A 16,965-nucleotide genomic window follows, 5' to 3' on the forward strand; every position below is an offset into this window, starting at 1 on the left:
ACAAGTTTTTTCAAGCAACTTTTTTTGTAAAAAAAAAAAATCAGTTACTTTTACATGTCCAAATACAAATCAAAATGTATATCCAAGGAATTTTTTTTTTTTTTTTCTATCCATTTACATTATACTTAAATATGATCTCACGATGCATGGATAACTAAGGTTGTTGACGTGTATTGGAATATCACACGGAAGAAAAAGGAGGTTTACAAACGAAATCTTTTACTTAGGTTTCGTTCGAGTCTTTTTAGGTATAAATAATCTCTATTGGTTATTGGATTAAAAGATTTTTTTTTTTTAATTATCTTAGATGCATTTGCGAAAAATTCATTACCGAGGACCTGCACACTGCTGGAATTAATTGGGACGATGTCCTTGGACACTTAGTGCCAATAAAAACAAAATATTTTTCTATTCTCATGGAAAAACCTATGAGCCCTTCTCGTTTATCAATAATTCTCATTTTGATAATAAAATTAAATAATAATGTAAAACATCGATTTTTAATAACTTGGATGCAAAGTACAAAACATTTGATAATTTAAAAATGTAATATGTATATTTTCCTTCTCTCGTTCCTTCTTTCCTATGTTACTTTTAACATTTGGGCCTATTTTAAATTATTATAATCTTAAATTAGAAATTATTATAAATTTTTCCTTTTTTGATTAAATTATTATAATTTTATTTTTTGTTCAATTTACCTTTTAAAATAAAAATTAGTTTTCACGTGGTAACCCGTGTGTTTTGTTAATTAAGGTGGACAAAATTTATAATGTAAGTGACAAAAAACTTGTTACAGCATAGGATACCATTCTTAAAAAACAAAAAGATAATACAAGAGGTAAATCTCAATCTGATCAAAACAGGAGGAGTTATTGACTAAAATTCCTAAAAAATAAAATGAGAGGATTTTTTTTTTTTTTTTTTGAGTTGGGGGAGGTGGTTTCAAACTCCAAACTTTCATTTTAGAAGCTGAGAATTATGCCAATAAAATCACATGCCGAGAGGAATTACATTTTTCACTCATAAAGAATCACTTATTTTTCAATTTGCAGCGTACGATTATAAAAGTCCCATTTACATCTCGAACTATCAATAAACTACCCTTAACACATTGGATCATGTGTCGCGATGTTAACATAGTATACAAAATACATTCATGCTACATTCATAAATACATTTCATAAAATTAAATTTATAAATTGATGTAGCGTGATGCGGTATATTGATTATAAATTTCTTTTAAAGTAGATGTAATGTATAACATCAAATTATATCAATTTAATTTAATTTTTTAATGTCTCTTTGTCAGCGATGCATTTCTCATTTTTTGCGGTGTTCTTGTGCACAATTGTTTGTAGAAAAAATTTATTCTTAAATTGATGTGAAGAGTACACCTGATAAATTCTTTATTATATGACATAATTTGTTTAAAAGAGAATTTTAAAATTTAAATCTTATAAATTATATTTTATTATTTAAATAACGTGAATGTTGTAGTCTATATACGGACCTGATAATAGATCAAGTCTCTCTTTTAAATAATAATATTGAGTTGTCCTTTTTCCTTAGAATTATTCTTTTGCTTAATCCTGGAAGCAGCCTTACACCCCACCTCTCTAGTTAATCAATATTTGTTTTGTTACTTTTATCTTTTTATTTTAATACTTAAATAGATGTATATTTAGAGCTTGTTTGAATATATATAGAATCTTATCTTATCTCATTATTATAATTTTATCAAATTTTTATATAAAATATAATAAGTAATTTAATTTTTTCAAATTTTAAAATAATAATAATATTAAAAAATAATATTCTAATAATATTTTATTTAATTTATTTAAAATCATTCTATCTCATCTCATTTTATTATCCAAACTAATCTTTAAATAAAAAAACAAGAATAATAAATTATATGTTAATTACGTTAATGTGAGCGCTGTAATGTTTCTTTGCAGTATTTCTTTAAAGTAAATTGTCATCGATTTTTTACAAACTCCATTCATCTCTCTCTCTCTCAAACGGACACACACCTCCTGACAATGCAGATGAAAGCTTAGGACTGAACCATGACGAAGAAGAGAGCATCATCACAGATACGTACGCCACCTCTTGAGGTTTTTCTCAAAGCTCATTTTCTTTTTCTGTGTCTTGCTATGTCTATTGGCTTTTCACAGGTTGCAGTACTCTCCGTCCAAGCTCCAAGCACCAATCTTTACGTCTCGAATTTCTCGTACGTTACGTGCCTGTCATCATGTTCACTTTGAAGGCCCTCCTAAGATTGCTTTTCTCTTCCTTGTCGGCCGAGACCTTCCTCTTGATTTTCTCTGGGGTGCCTTCTTCAAGGTTTCTATTGTTGGCAATAACAGAGCATTATCCTCTGGAGATAATCAAGGCAGCAATCAAACAGAAAATCAATCCAAGCATCAAGGAGCAATACACGGCAATATAGACATTGTACAAATGTATAGGAGTTGATTAGTTATAAAGATAGAAAGTGTAGATATCTTTCCTTTTATAACTTGTACTGCTATTATTAGCTTTTAATACTTGTAATAGTTTCCTATATAATGAAGAATCCTACGCCATAAGCAATTGTTGTGGTTTCACTATTGTCTCTAAAATCCTTTCATGGTATCAAGAGCACTATCGGATTAACCTCCACTCGATTCTATGGCCTCAGAAAATTCTTCTACACTCTCCTTTAATACTATGGTTCACATGGTAACAATCAAGCTATTCTCAACCAATTTTCTTCTTTGGTGCAACCAAGTAGTTCCCTGCTGCAATGTCAAAAATACTATGGATATGTTGATGGCTCAACCCTTATGCCTTCCGCTACCACTGATTCCACAGCCCACAACATTTGGCGGCAAAATGACCAACTATTCATGAGTCTTATTCTTTCCTCTCTCACGGAGGAAGCACTCTCTGTTGTCATTGGTCTTACAACATCAAGAGAAGTCTGGAATGCTCTTGAGACTGCCTTTAGTCACAAATCTAAGGTTCGTGAACTTCAAATAAAGATGAACTTCATCTCATGAAGCGTGGCTCTCGCAGTATTGAGTATTCAAGGCCTATTGTGATCAATTGTCAGCAATGGGACGTCCAGTCGAAGACACTGACAAAGTGCACTGGTATTTACGTGGTCTAGGCCACGAGTTCTCGACTTTCTCCACTACTCAACTATCTTTAACTCCTATTCCAAGTTTCAAAGATATTGTTCCTAAAGTAGAAAGCTTTGATCTTTTTTCCAAGTCTATTGATCATAATGCAGGTGGTGCCTCTGCTTATGTGGCTCATTCATCCTCTGCATCTTCCAACCGAAATGCAAGGCCAAATAATAATCAAAACAGATATAAAGGAGGCCAATCAAAGGCAGGAAATCGTGGCAAGCAGCAGTATAGGAGACCTCCTCGATGTCAAATATGTCGTGAAGAAGGCCATTATGCCACGAACTGCAAGATCAGATACACAAAATCTTATGCAAACATTGCTGAAGCACTTGCAAATTGCACCATCAGCAACGACACAGCAGATCGGTACACTGATACAGGAGCATCTGCACACATGACTTCCGATGTGTCTCAACTTGATAAGGTGGAACTTTACACTGGTAAGGACAGAGTGATTGATGGTAATGTCTGAGAACCGTAATGTCTGCAGGTTCTCAGACATTACCATCAATCACTCTATCCAAGTCATGTAAATCATGTGCCTTGGAGTTGAACACATCTCGGAGTTCACCAATATCACTGCCTCATGTGCCTACTCCAATAGCTGAGCAAGTTCCAGAATTGCCGCTTGTGCCTACTTCAAGAATCGAGCCTTTTTCAGATATGCCGACTGCACCAGCTCAAAATTCTTCAACAAATCAGAATTCTCATTCCATGTTAACATGTGGAAAAGCTGGTATCTCAAAGTCTAAACATTACAATTATGTTTGTCAACTTCCTTCTTCTCCTTTATTATCATCACTATTAGTGATGAAGGAACCAAAAGGATTCCAAAGTGCTGCCAAATCACCCGAATGGCTAGCTGCAATGGAGGATGAACTTCGTGCTCTCACTCACAACCAAACATGGGAACTAGTTCCTAGACCACCTGCTACTAATATGGTTGGATCCAAATGGGTTTTTCGGATCAAATATCATTCGGATGGCTCCATTGATAGGCTCAAAACACGCCTTGTTTCCAAAGGCTATACTCAACTCTATGGACTTGATTTTAATGACACATTTAGTCCAGTTGTTAGAGCTTCTACAGTTTGCATTGTACTCTCTATTGCAGTATCTCGTGGCTGGAACATACGTCAACTTGACGTTAAAAATGCATTCTTGCATGGTCTTCTATAAGAAGAGGTTTATATGGAACAACCACAAAGATATATTGATGCTTCCCATCCAAACCATGTTTGTCGTCTCAAGAAGGCAATCTATGGTTTGAAACAAGCACCGAGAGCATGGTTCCATCGCTTTAGCCATTTTTTAATCAAAATTGGTTTCAATGGCAGCAAAGCCGATTCTAGTTTATTTGTTCATTCATCAGACAATGGCATCATTTACTTACTCTTATACGTGGATGATATTGTCATCACAGGCAGCAATGTGTCTCTCATTGACACTTTCATTAACAATCTACGGCAAGAATTTTCTATGAAGGATCTTGGCAATCTAAATTATTTTTTGGGCCTAGAAGTAACTCATTCTAAAAAGGGAATGTTCCTCAGCCAAGTGAAGTATGCAAGAGATATTCTTATTCGAGTTGATCTCCATGATTCAAAGCCAATTGCAACACCAATGATTATCTCCAATCATTTGACTACTGATGGTCCTCTCTTTCATTCACCAACAACTTATCGATTCCTTGTTGGTGCACTGCAGTATCTCACCATTACTCGGCCGGATATCACACATGCAGTAAATTCAGTAAGTCAATTCATGCATGCACCAAGAGAACAACATTTTCAAGCCGTAAAAAGAATTCTCAATTATGTTAAAGGAACTCTTCATTTCGGACTCAACATCAGTCCATCAAGCAATCTCAACATCTCGGCTTTTTCAGATGCCGATTGGGCTGGTTGTCCAGAAACTAGTCGATCAACATCAGGATATGCAATTTTTCTGGGTAACGATTTAATCTCATGGACTTCCAAAAAGCAGTCCACAGTATCTCAGTCTTCGGCAGAATCTGAATATAGAGCATTAGCATTCACTGCAGCTGAAGTTAAATGGTTGTTAAACATTCTTCATGATTTACAAATTCAACCAACAAAACAGCCAACTTTACTCTGTGACAACACAAGTGCATTCATGACTCGAAACCCAGTAGCTCAACGAAGGTCTAGACATATTGATATTGATATTGATATTGATATTCACTTTGTTAGGGAATTAGTCTGCAACGGTATATTGAAGATTAAACATGTGTCATCCACCTTACAAATAGCAGACATATTCACCAAAAGTCCATCAAAACCCCTATTTCTGCTATTCCGATCCAAGCTTCGCGTGTTGCCAACCACGCTTGACTTGAGGGGGGATGTTGGCGATAACAGAGCATTATCCTCTGGAGATAATCAAGGCAGTAACCAAACTGAAAATCAATCCAAGCATCAATGAGCAATACACGGCAATATAGACGTTGTAAAAATGTATAGGAGTTGATTAGTTGTAAATATAGAAAGTCTAGATATCTTTCCTTTTATAACTTGTACTGCTATTATTAGCTTTTAATACTTGTAATAGTTTCCTATATAATGAAGAATCCTACGCCATAAGCAATTGCTATGGTTTCACTATTGTCTCTAAAATCCTTTCATCTATTACCTCAAGATTATATGGTTGTGATAAAAAATTATAACAGCAAAAGAAAAAAACGGAAATCACGATATGGATCTCTAGAAACAGCGTAGTGTATTGTGATCAGAACACCTGCTAAAAGCATATAAAATCAATTTCGAAAAATTCGACAGTATGTTCATGTTGTATATAAAATGTAAGAGCAGAGTTCCAGAAAATTATATGCTTCGTGAGGTTTTGATTTGTTTGTTTTGATTTGGATATCGTGAACTCTTTTATAGAATGGTGATGTTGCAAATTTCTCCATCTATATTCATTCAGAGCCAGGTTTTGTATTTAAAGAGACAACTACAAGTTTGGCATTCTTTTATGGCCAACAGTTGAACAATAGCATTAAGGTACTAAAAGTTCGGCGTTCTTTTACTTTGATGAGCAAACTTGTTCGTGTTTTGTTTTGATTCTCCCCTAACCACAGTTTGACTGCCAAGAAGAATGGAGGAAAATATTAGAAAACAAGGGTTGTGTATCGTGTTTTACTTGACAAATTAATCTCCCATCAGTGTGTCCCAGTTGAATGAAATTTCTTGGGATCCAAACGGATCGAGTCACATGGAATGATTTTGTTACAAAGTTTTCTCATACTAAAATTTATTTGAGTATTCATATAGCAGGTAATGTGGGGAGAATCGAGTATGATAGAGGGGGAAAGGTTATTGCTTGAAAAAGCTCTTAATGATGCATCCAATCAGAGATTTGTCCTTCTCTCCGATAGTGACTTGAATGAGAATGATGCATCCAATCAGAGATTTCTCATTCCAACAGAACTAGAATGAAATTCTTTACTAATAATAGACATATTGCTTATACTCGTGTGGCACTCGGATGTTTCTGGAAAATATGGAACAAAGAGTGAATCTGAGTTTTATGTACTGTGTGACTGTTGTAGCTTTCTTGATGTCAAAGATAATCATTACAATTCCAAGATGTCACTGACTATACTAGATAAGAATTGGCGAAAAGGATCCCAGGTTTTAAATCTCCCCTGTCAATTTATTTCTTTCTTCTTACCAACAGTGACAATAAATGATGGGTATTGCAACTGATTAGAACATTATTTTTCACCCACGTAATGAACTTAAGAGTTACAAAATTGTTCATCATGGTCCTACATTTTGTATCAAAAATGTGCCTCTGAAATGCTGCTCCATTTAAGCCACTGAGATGATTCAAACACTTGAAAAATTTGCTTGGACAAAAGCTTTCTTTTTCTAGTTATTAGTTCCAAATACCATCGACTTTGAGATTTTGTCCATATTTATCTCAGTGGGTCATTTTGATCAGAAGACATGCCGAAATAGTCATGGACGATGATATTATTCTTCTTGTCTTCAGGGAATTTTGCAAGGTATGCAGGAAGACACCTTGTTGGGTCCTATTTCATATTGTTTCAATCTAATAAAGTTGCAAGAAATTCTCTTCTTTAACAAAGCAATTAAGTTGGTCATGAATTTCTCTAACATAGTTCTATATCTACTATATAATAAAGAAAATCCAGTTTCTAGCTGAGTCGCTTGCCATTAGTTCAGTTGCTAAATTTGAGACAACTGACACTTCTATTAATGTCCTCACTTTTCAGTGATGGCCACCTATAGACTCAACCAAGGGAAGGCAACTTCTAGTAAGTGAATACTGTTGAATAATAAACTTAATTTAGTAAATACAATTGTCTTTTAGTAGATTCGTGAACTAAAGTCCAAGTTCATCTTGGAAGAAGTAATCCATGTATTTGGAGATTTATGTATTTGGGTATTCATGTACTAGGGAAGTTCATGTATTAGAGTAAATGCTAGGTGAATCTATAACCCTATAAATACCCATGTATGCATTGGCACAAAGCAAGCCACTTGGGAAGTAATTCACTTAGAGAAATTTCAGAAATAGTCTCTCCTCTCTTCCTTCTAGAATAGAATATCAATTTTTCTCCTCCAACAAACTGATATCAGAGCGCCAATCTTTTCTAGACCCTGAAGATGGCCAACTCGACGTTTCCATTTCAATTTCCCCATTTGACAAAGGAGAATTATGAGAATTGGTGCATTTGAATGAGGGCTTTGCTTGGATCTCAAGATGCATGGGAGATTGCAAAGAAAGGCTATGAGGAGCCTAGAGATGAAGCTTCGTTGAATCCTAATCAAAAGGAGGCTCTGCAAAAGTTGCGGAAGAAGGACCAACAAGCTCTCACACTCACCCATCAATGTTTGGATGAAGCAATGTTCAAGAAAGTGGCCAATGCCACTACTTCCAAGCAAGCATGGGAGACCTAACAAAACTCCTATCAAGGAGTTGATAAAGTGAAGAAGGTGCGGCTCCAAACGCTACAAGGTGAGTTCAAAGTCCTTCGTATGCAAGAATCTGAGACGATTGCAGATTATTTTTCAAAATTGTTGGCCATTGTGAATTAAATGAGGAGATATGGAGAAAAGCTGGAGGATGTCTGGATGGTTGAGAAGATTATTCACTCGTTGCATTCAAAGTTTGATTATATTGTGGTGGCTATTGAAGAGTCAAAAGACTTGGAGACGATGACGGTTGATCAACTCATGAGATTTCTCCAAGCCCATGAAGAGAGACTTAAGAAAGAAGAACCTATTGAGTAGGTTCTCGCCACAAAGCTCTCAGTAAAAGAGAATGAAGGAAAACACGATAGAAGTCAACGAGGAAGAGGATGCGGCCATGGACAAGGAAGAGGTAGACAAAGCAATCAAAATGCCAACCATGAAGAGAGAGGTTAATGCTCAAGAGGTTGTGGAAGAGGAAATTTACTCAAGGCAGAATGGGAGACAATATGATAAGTCCAAAATCAAATGCTACAATTGTCAAAAGTATGGCCACTATGCTTCAGAATGCTGGAGTTCTCCTAGCAATGCTGAAGAGAAGGCGAATCTCATTGAAAATGAGGAAGCGGAGCCCACTTTGCTACTAGTCTACAAAGGAGAAGAAACTAGCAAATCGAATTTGTGGTATCTTGATAATGCTGCAAGCAATCATATGTGCAGAGATAAAAGCAAGTTCGTGGAGCTTGATGAATATGTGAGCGGGAGTGTCACTTTTAGAGATTTGTCAAAAGTTTCCATCAAAGGGAAATGCATGATTCTAATTCGGTTAAAAAATGAGAGCCATTAATTTATGTCAAATTTTTATTATGGTCCAAGTATAAAAAGCAACATTTTGAGTTTAGGGCAACTCTTGAAAAATGACTATGAGATTGAAATGAAAAATCGTAGTCTTTTTTTAAGAGATGATAAGAAGAATTTGATTGCTAAAGTATCCATGACAAGCAACAGGATGTTTTTGCTTGATATTCAAACTGATGTGACTAAGTGCCTCAAAACTTGTGTGAAAGATACGTCTTGGCTTTGGCATTTGAGGCTTGGGCATGTGAATTTTGGTGGATTGAAGTTGTTGGCTCAAAAGGAGATGGTGAAAGGCTTGCCGCCTATTGATCAATCTGATAAACTTTGCGAAGGGTGTCTTGTTGGCAAACAATTTTGGAAGAGCTTTCCAAAAGAATCATTTACAAGAGCAAATGAGACGCTCCAACTTGTTCATACCGATGTTTGTGGACAAATCAAGCCTTCTTCATTTGGTAAAAATCGATACTTCCTCCTCTTTATTGATGACTTCAGTAGAAAAACATAAGTATATTTTTTGAAAGAAAAAGCTGAAGTGTTTGGTGTTTTCAAAAAATTCAAAGTACTTGTTGAGAAACAAAGTGGCTATGAGATTAAGGCTTTGAGATCAGATAGAGGGGGTGAGTTTACATCTAATGAATTTAATGACTTTTGTGAAGCACATGGGATTCGTCAGGCTTTGACGGTTCCGAGATCACCTCAACAAAATGGGGTGGTTGAAAGAAAGAACAGAATGATTCTCAATATGGCTCGAAGCATGTTGAAGACGAAGATGATGCCTAAAGAGTTTTGGACGAAAGTGGTTGATTGTGCTGTTTACTTATCAAACCGTTGCCCTACAAGAAGTGTAGAGACCTCAACTCCCTAAGAAGCATGGAGTGGAAGAAAGCCAAGTATTTCCCATTTAAGAGTTTTCGGAAGTATTGGCTATGTGCATGTGCCCGATCAAGAAAGATCCAAGTTTGATGATAAAAGCAAGAAGCACATCTTCATCGACTATGATCAAAGATCCAAAGGCTACAAGTTTTATAATCCAAGCACTAAGAAGATGGTCATTAGTAGAGATGTGAAATTTGATGAAGAAGATTCGTGAGATTGGAGTGATCAAGAAAATGAAAGATATGATTTCTTTCCCTTCCCTGAAGATGAAGATCAAGGAAATAATGTACAAGAACTCATGACACCTCCTCAATCACCAATAATTCCTAGTACTCCTTCATCATCTTCTTATGAAGGAAGTTCTAGTGAAAGGCAATCCCAAATGAGAAGTCTCCAAGATCTTTATGAGGTAACGGAAAATTTAAGTGATGATCTAACTCTTTTTTTGTCACTTTGCCGATTGTGAACCAATAAGTTTTGAAGAAGCGGTACAAGAGAAAAAGTGGAGAATTGCCATGGATGAGGAGATCAAATCAATCAAGAAGAATGATACTTGGGAATTGAAAACTTTACCAGAGGGACAAAAGCCCATTAGTGTGAAGTGGGTTTTCAAAGTAAAGAAGAATGCCAAGGGAGAAGTAGAAAGATTCAATGCGAGATTGGTGGCCAAGGGATATAGCCAACGTCCCGGTATTGATTATGGAGAAGTCTTTGCCCCTGTTGCACGATTAGAGACAATCTAAGTGATTATTTTTCTTGCAGCTCAAAAGAATTGGAGGATTCTATGTTATCTAAAAGGTACTATTGATTACAGACTTCTTTATTCATTTTCTAAGCTTGTGGGGTATAGTGATAGTGATTGGACCGAAGACTTGGATGATCGGAAGAGCACTACCGGTTTTGTGTTTTATTTGGGAAATACGGCATTTACTTGGAGTACTAAGAAGCAACGAATTGTAACGCTCTCCACATGTGAAGCTGAATATGTTGCTTCAACATCTTGTGTTTGTCATGCAATTTGGCTGAGAATGTTATTGAAGGAACTACTCATGCCACAAGAGGAAGCCACAAAGAATTTTGTTGATAACAAGTCGGCACTTGCATTAGTGAAAAATCCGGTCTTTTATGATAGAAGCAAGCATATTGATGCAAGATTTCATTTTCTTCGAGAATGCATTGTCAAGAATGAAGTACAAGTCAAATTTGTGAAGACCCATGATCAAGTTGTAGATATTTTTACGAAGCCTCTCAAGTATGATACTTTTAACAAGTTGCGGATGTTGCTCGGAGTTACCAAGAATTAAGTTTAAAGGCGGGTGTTGAATAATAAACTTAATTTAGTAAATAGAGTTGTCTTTTAGTAGATTCATGAACTAAAGTCCAAGTTCATCTTGAAAGAAGTAATTTATGTATTTGGAGATTCATGTATTTGGGTATTCATGTACTTGGGAATTCATGTACTAGGGAAGTTCATGTATTAGAGTAAATGCTAGGTGAATCTACAAGCCTATAAATACCTAGGTATGCATTGGCACAAAGCAAGCCACTTGAGAAGTAATTCACTTAGAGAAATTTTAGAAATAGTCTCTCCTCTCTTCCCTCTAGAATAGAATATCAGTTTTTCTGCTCCAACAAACTATTTGCACTTTCAGATGAAGAAACAAAAATAGATGATTTACCTCATGCCTTTTGAAAGGGCATACTACTGTACATGCTGCCTTTTTATGCAAGCACGAATTCAGATTTATATTTCCATGGCTGAAAGTTGAGAATCACCACAACTGTAGCCCTGATGAACATTATGTGTAGACATTACTTGAAGTAAGCAATTCCTTTTCTTCTTTACATAGTTATATTTGGATTGACAGTTCCATAAAAAAAGGTAGAATAGATTGTCATTACCAACTTTTCATTAAAAAATGTGTCTTTCATGGGCATAGATTATTAGAATAGATAGTTTTGATGTTCCTTAGATAATACATGAGCTGAGCATTACCTCAAGCACATGATGTGCACTCTTTGTACATATCGTAGACAATATGTTTGTTGTTGTCTACGGTTGCCCATAACAAACTTTATTCCTTATTTGATTCCTTAACAGTGTATATATATATATATGCCTGTACAATATCGCATTCAATACAACAGAGAAAATATTCCAAATTCCATTGTGTACTCTGCTCCTTATTCTTTTTAGTTTGATATAGATAAGCATTGTGTCCATTTTTTTTTCTTTAGTTTCCCTTATTGGCATCATATGGTTGTTTTCTTTTTCTCTGGAAACAATCAGGAATAGAATTTTCATTTTGGGCATTTCATTAAAAATATTTTGTTTGTGTTTCACATAAAATGAGTGAGCTTGAAGATGAACTTGAACGAAGGACATTGACCTACATTTCATGGAATCAGTCTGCATGCAATGAGAGAGGTAGAAAGCTCTTGGCACCTTATCACGTTCCATTATGCAGATGCTGGTCCTAAAAATATAAAGAAATAAAGGTGAGTTCTCGTGCCAAGTTCAGTTCAATTTTAGGCACTTAATACATAAACCCACAATGTATTAGAAGAAGAATATTCCATATAAAAAGTCTGATTCTGCTTTATACGAATTTTTGGATATAAAAAACATAGATGTCCTTGCAGTACTTAGTATATACTTGCAACTTGAAAATTTATAATGCGTTAACTTGACCTATAAAATCCTTGTGCTCAGGGAATTGGTAATATGATAAGCCAATCCAATCCAAGTCAATTATTATTTGCAACCTGTGGTGTGCCATGTTTACGTAGATGTAAACCAACTACTACACTCCAGCTTGTAGTGTTCCTATGCCCGTTTTGACCATAAAGTTTTTCTGGTTGATCTGGATTACTTTTCTTACCATTTTCTCACAGGATATCAACCATCTCTACTATGAATCTGAACACCGAACTGAATGGTGCCAAATCCACTCCAATCTCACTCCATGTTTCTTATTTGCTAGAAAGTTCACTCGTGGGGCAGCCATTCGCCTTTTGAAAGAGGGATTAATTGGTTCCTATGATATAAATGAATTATCAAATACAACAACACCATGGATGACTTCATTCACCCGGAAAAGAAAAAGTGACCAAGCTATGTAACTCTTCTAGCATTGTGAAGTAGTTGTACAAAGAAGTTTCTTATACCACGTGATTGTAGAGATCTGTACAAGTGGAGATGGTGGTGCAACTGAGAAGTGAAGAGGAAAAAGTGGGATAAGGTGACGCTTGGAAGTGTTTGAAAGGTGAAATCATGAGTACCAAGTATTTCACCGTAATTTTTCTCTGCTCATTTCAAAACCCCTTTAGTTTTCTTTTCCTTGGACTAAAATTGAATAGAGAAAAGAAAAGGGATGACGATCTCAGGAATTTTATGAGAGACGTTAGAATGGTTTAGAAAGGAAGCAAATATATTGACCAATGTGAGAAAGCTTCCTGTTTTTTTGCAATGAATGTTAAGATCCAAAGAGAGCTAATATTTTAGATCAACATGGTAATATTTCCATTTCGGAATGCATCTTATGGCTTCTACTATTCACAAACAATGGAGTTCTGGAACATATCAAACACTAAAAAAAATGAGAATCTCCAACCTCACAAAATATGTTAACATGCAATGTTATAGGTTTTCATGATTAGATAGATACTATCATTTTCAAGTGAAATGAAAATGAAAATAACTTACTTTACAACCAAAATTATCACAATTGAGGTTATTTGTAATCCTTCTAACCTTTCATCTCTTATTGTCTTAATTTCTTTTTGGGTAAACTTGTATTTAGGCTTGATTACGCTTAACTTGATTTCCAAAAAAATGGGTTAAGCTTTGTTATGATTCATACTAAATTAATTCATTTTGGGGAACAATAAAGTCTATCATATCATGTCTAACGTCCTTTGAATAGGCCTAATCTCCAAATGGAAAAATCAGTTTTGAAGCCCCACCCCTATATATATATATATATATATATATATATATATAAATTATCATATAATGACGTGACATCAATCGATTGGCTCACAAAAGTATCTCAATTTAGTGCAAATTATATGTTCTCATATATTAAAAAAAGAAGAAGTGTTACAGCCTCAAAAATATCACATAATAGTAAAATCACAAACTGATATAGTTTCATATGATACGTTAGATCTACAAAAATACTTTTATAATCTAGCATACCATATCAAGTAACGTCAAGTTGTGGGTTTACTTTTATGGAATCTTTTTATGGCTAAAACATTTATCTTAAAAATATATATATAATTAGGTCAAACAACATGATGGAAAGTAAAATTTATACTAAGAGTTTATCTTCAAAACAGACGAAGTGCTTTGGGCCTTTTACACCTTCCAATGAGAGGGTAGTGCATCATTAATCCATTATACTTTAACATGGGTCTACTTACACATTAAAACCGCTCTTTTGCCTTGAGTTCATTCCTCCCTCTCTCTTCAAGTTCACTTTCTCAAGCTTGAGTTCGTTCCTACTCTCTTCCACACCATCAATCTCTATGTCCTTGAGCTCCCAATGCCTTCTCACCAAGTTCGTTCCTCTCGTTTCTCTCATCGTCGCTTTCTCTCCTGGCGCTTTCTCACAAATTTTTTGGAATTGTGTTGTTTTCCTTATCACCCTAATCATGTCAATTTCCATCCTTCCATGGCCAAGACTCCCCAAACATCCTAAAGCTTTCATAACCATTTGATAGAACTCCACAAAGAGAAAAATTTTCAAAACATTGATTACGACAGTTTCAATGGATTTCTATTACAAGGCGTGACAAAGGGAGCTAGGGTTTGGAAGGTGATGGAGTTCAGAGATGAGTTGAAGTGAAGCGAAATGGGTGTCGTGGGTGTTGTGGGTCGTGGGCCTTGGTGCGCATGGGTCCTCAATAAAGTCAAGTAAGATTTGTAAGGTTGGTAGCATTTGATCATTAGAGGTTAGGCCATTGGGTTGTAGGTCAACTGGGCTATAGTGGGCATTTATCTTTTGTTATGAATTGTTATTTTGTATTACGTCTATGTAGTATTTTAATTTAAATTTTCTTAGTGGCTGAGAGTCAAGTAGTGGAAGGAGTGTCAGGGTTTGTTATATGCGAGAGTAGAGGGTTGTTAGAGGGTAAGTAGAATATTCCAAACTTTATCTTTCCCTATTTTCTAGAGGTTGCTCCCCTCAAAATGGGCTGTATCCCTACGTTTGACAGTAATTCCATAATTTTCTCTCATTTTCTATCATACTTTCTATTACACTTTTCTGGGTTTATTATAATTGGTATCAGAGCAGTCTGTTCTTTGTGCAATCTAATTCACATGGCAGAAGGCACCCGAATTAATCAGCTTCAGGATGGTCTCGACTCCCTGAAGAAGTCCACATAATCTCAATTCATGGTTGTCAAGGTTCAAATGTAGGCTTTGAGAAGACAAGTTGAGAAGTCTATAGAAGTGGAGATGCAAGCTATGCGTAAACAGGTGGAGGCAGTAACACATCAGCTTTCTTCTCTAACCCTGGAGCTGTAAAGAAATAACAACACCCAATTCGAAGAATCATCTTCAAATCAAAGGGAGTCAAGACATGATTTCGGAGTAACATGCATGGGGGAAGTTCAACCAAGGGCAATACGATTGGATTTCCCTACTTTTCATGGGGAGGACCCCTTGGGGTGCCTGTATAAAGTAAATCAGTTCTTCACTTTCCATAACACACCACTATTACACAAAATGAGGCTTGTATTTTTTCACATGGAGGGCCAAGCCCTTGTGTGGTTCCAGGACTTGGATGAGTCAGGAGCTTTGACAAATTGTGAGGAGTTTGTTAAGGCATTACTTGTCAAATTTGGTCCTAGAAGTTACGATGATCCGATGGAACAATTAACTCGTTTTAGACAAACGAGCACTGTGGAAGTCTACAAGGCTAGCTTTTAGGCCTTATCAAATAGGCTAAGGGGGTTGTTTGAGAAGTATAAACTCAGCTATTTTCTAAGTGGATTGAGGGATGATATAAGGCTGCCTATTCATACATTCAACCCCAACAATTTAACTGCTGCCTATAGCCTAGCTAAAATACAGGAAGAACGTGTAAACCTACACAATAAATTAATCAACCATACCCTAAGCCTATACACTATTGAATTAGCATCCTTGAAACTCCAACCCACCCTACACCCAAATGACCCTAACAAAAACCAGATTAAGGCCATTGTCCCAATGTATAAAATTAGCCAAGCTCAAATGAAGAACAAAAGGCAGAAAGGTTTATGTTATTATTGTGATTCCAAATGAAGAACCTGAAAATGCTCAATGAAGAAAACCACCAAAAATCTCACTACATGCGATTATGGGTTCCTAAAGTCCCAAAACTATGAGAGTTAAATGGAAGATTGGCATACAGTGGGTAATCATTTTTATAGACTCAAGTAGTACCCACAACTTTGTAGATCCTGCTATTCTTAATTGAGTCTCATTACCCTTGGTTATGGAATAGAATGTGAGGGTTAAAGTAGCCAATGGGGAACAAGTAGACAATGAAGGGAAAGTTATGGGGTTAATGTACAGGTACATGGCATTGACATGTATTTGTTGGTTTTAGCAGAATGTGACATGGTACTTGGTATACAATGGCTTCAAGGGTTGGGATCCATTTTATGGAATTACTTGTAACTTACTATGTAGTTCTTACACAAACACAACCCAGTGAAGTTAAAGGGGTTAAGTGTAAATACTTGGATCGAGGAAAGGTCTGTCAGCATTATGCATCATCTGATTGAGGATTCCAAAAGTATAGCAGATCAAGAGATTTCCCCATCTATTCAGCAGCTGCTCAACCAGTATTTTGACATCTTTGCCTCCCCAAACAGCTTACCACCTACAAGATCCATGACCATTCCATTAACTTTCAGCCTAGAACCAACCCAATTTGTAAGACCCTATTGCTATCCCTATTTTCAAAATAATGAAATAGAAATGATAGTTAAAGAAATGTTAGATTCAGGTATTGTGAGGCCTAGCCAAAGTCCCTACATTCTACCCGTGTTGCTAGTGAGGAAGGTGGATGGGACTTGGAGATTGTGGGTAG

The sequence above is a fragment of the Juglans regia genome, chromosome 1 (assembly GCF_001411555.2).
Source record: "Juglans regia cultivar Chandler chromosome 1, Walnut 2.0, whole genome shotgun sequence".
Classification (NCBI taxonomy): Eukaryota; Viridiplantae; Streptophyta; class Magnoliopsida; order Fagales; family Juglandaceae; genus Juglans; species Juglans regia.